Source organism: Rhagoletis pomonella, unplaced genomic scaffold (genome assembly GCF_013731165.1).
Source record: "Rhagoletis pomonella isolate Grant_MI unplaced genomic scaffold, Rhpom_1.0 Rhpom_scaffold_00011, whole genome shotgun sequence".
NCBI classification, from domain to species: Eukaryota; Metazoa; Arthropoda; class Insecta; order Diptera; family Tephritidae; genus Rhagoletis; species Rhagoletis pomonella.
The window spans coordinates 10,541,743-10,544,644 of NW_023458565.1; positions in this window are offsets into that span (position 1 = coordinate 10,541,743).

A 2,902-nucleotide genomic window follows, 5' to 3' on the forward strand; every position below is an offset into this window, starting at 1 on the left:
GCTGTGAGATGGCCCACTGCTTCGCGCTTTTCCATAGTTCTCAGGATCTTTTAATAAATTCATAATAACTTTTCGACTTCTCTTTATTTTTTTTGCAATTTCACTAGTTTTCATATTTCCTGAGTGAAGATTTAAGGCAACTTGTACTTCGGCACAACTAAGTCTCTTTCCACGGCCCATTTCAGCATACAATATTAAACTTTATTTATTCGAAATGAATTAAAATTACTGTATTTGCGAGAAAGCGAGGACAATGTTACTCTTGCAGCCACTAAAATGAAACTAAACGCAATTCCGACGCATTGTGCTATCATTTTGTCGCGAATTCAAGTGCGGGATTCGCTGTTTTCGTAGAAAACAGTTAAACTCTGCCAACAAAGTAACTGTTATATACACAAAAACCAACACGTGGTTGCCTGCTATTACTGCACTGAAAAAAATATATTATAGGGTTGATAGTTATTTTAATTTTCTTTAAAAAATTTAATGTGCTATCTTTTTGTCGTGGACTGTATCTTTAACTCACAGTCTAAGGAGCAAATCCTACATATAGTTTGTTAATCGCGCGACGTTCTATGGCCCTAATCCAGAACGAATGGAAAAATTACGTTTTTATGGTTTTATTGACGAATTTCTAACTTAGCAGGTTTTAGCTTTTGTATTTTCAAAATTGGAAGTGGATTTAGCAGGTTTTTTGTATGAATAAAATTGTTTCTATTTTATTTTTTGTGATTACGAGCTCAATTTAAATCTTAATTAAAATAGGATTCCATAGATAAAAACAATTATATATACATATATATATATAAAATACAACAGATTTATTCTTCCCTTTATTGCAACAAAAATAGGCAGTTTATAAAACATATATTAGTAACTATACGTGAAGTATTCCTCTCTCAAATTAATAGTACAAAGTCCACATATAAGATAATTTAAGTAGGAACTCAATAATGCCAGAAAGTATGATACATATTATTCAATCATGAGGTAAATTGTCATAGTAGGCGTGGTAATCCTCAGGAAGTAATCGTTTGAAATATTGGGGATCTCATACTTTCTGCGAGCAATCGTACGCCTACTCTCGTATAAATTCGGAAGGTGAGAAAACGGCAAGGAAACATCTAATAGGGATTTTCTTTGCGGTATTACTTCCCATTCGTTGGAGAATCTTAGTTTGAAATGTATGTCGCCACTTGGTGTATACCGTAGGGCTCGTATATCAGTTACTTTAGCAGCACCTTTGCCGCGACCGGGACGAATGCTATTCAAGAATTGAACTGTGTTAAAGCTTTTAAAGAACGTTTAACTAAGATAAGTTACGTCATATGGTTTTGGATTTTTTCTAGCTGATCTACATACTTCAATGTATTCTGCAGGAACATGGATATCTCTTTTCTTAAGTGCTCGTTCGATAGTGGAATGGATACAATCAGCTTCCATTTGGGTATGGCCTACTTCAAGAAACTTTTGCTCAATAATTATATTGTTATTTATAGCTGTGGATAACAAAGCATTAGCCATAATACAGTTTCGGTTTTGACATGTGCATTCGTCGCTATAAAAAATTACTGTAATTGGCTCCCCGGAACTATTATTTGGTACTACATTTTTTTCTATCAAATCTACCCCCACGCTGGAAAACTCTTCTGCATTTAATCTTCCTTCTGTTTCGTTCCACAAGTAACAATAATTTCCTTTATATATAAAAAATTACAGCTTATTCGCTGGCTATTACTTGGCTTAAACGCATAAAGTAATACTCTAAGATAGAACAATAATCGAGCGACAGAAGCACTGTATGTTGGATTTAGCAGTTGAATTTGAACTGATTATACTTAGCAGCTTTACTTTTACGTCCTAAGCCGACGATATGTATCATTTTGTAAAAATTCTCTGCGCCAATATTTTTAGCCATGAATGTATTTCCTCTTAGACTGTGTAATTATAAGCTTTAATTTTTAAATAAATTTAGTGAAGCATTTGTTTAGTGAAGCTAATTTATACTTTCTTCATTGAAAAATATAAAATGGGAAAAGAAAATTGTTATTACTGCAAAAAAAAACTCTTTGGTACTCTCAAAAACGTTTTGGTACTTGTTTTGGTAGGGGAAAAAATCTGTGGATGGCAACGCTGATTTACAGTTGATGTATGGCATATTTTTGACGATGTCGGCAATTTTCTTCCCTTATTATCTAAGTATGTTCGACGATTTTTTTTAAAAATCAACGATAAGTCGCAGCTATGTATTTTAAACTTGCGCTTTATTTGAATTGATCAGACTACAAAACTGCATACTCAAAATATGTATTTATAGGAAATCTAATTAAAAAGCTTTACGAAAGTTTGTTTGTTTGTTGCGCAAAAATGAAACCTTGGATTTATACGGGTTTTGTTAAAGTGTAAACTGCATTTTTATAAACAAATAATTAAAATTATATAATTTTAAGACAAATGGCCAATCTAGTTAACATGTATAAAGTTTTGATAAGCACTTGAAATGTCAAGTTTTAGTACTGAATTCAAAGAAGATGTCTCTTTTATCCATTCATAATAACTTAAAAAAATTTGTTTGTTAAGAAGTGTATCTTAAAATATCTGCCTTGACATTTATGTTAAAAGTGTAAAATATGTAAATGTACCTACATAAACTTTCCCGTGAATACCCAGCAAAAAATCGGTAATTGCTTTTAGTGGTAACGTGTTCTAGAAGGCATAGCATTATAATGCCTTCGAATTTTTTCGCATCTTTTAGGCATTGTCGGTAATGCAAAGTAGAATGTCCTACAATATTTTATTTATTTCGCTTCTTTGTTTCATTTTGGGGAATGCAAAGTAGAATGTCCTATAATATGTCTTTCTTAATTCGCTTCTTTGCTTCATTTCAGGGAATGCAAAGTAG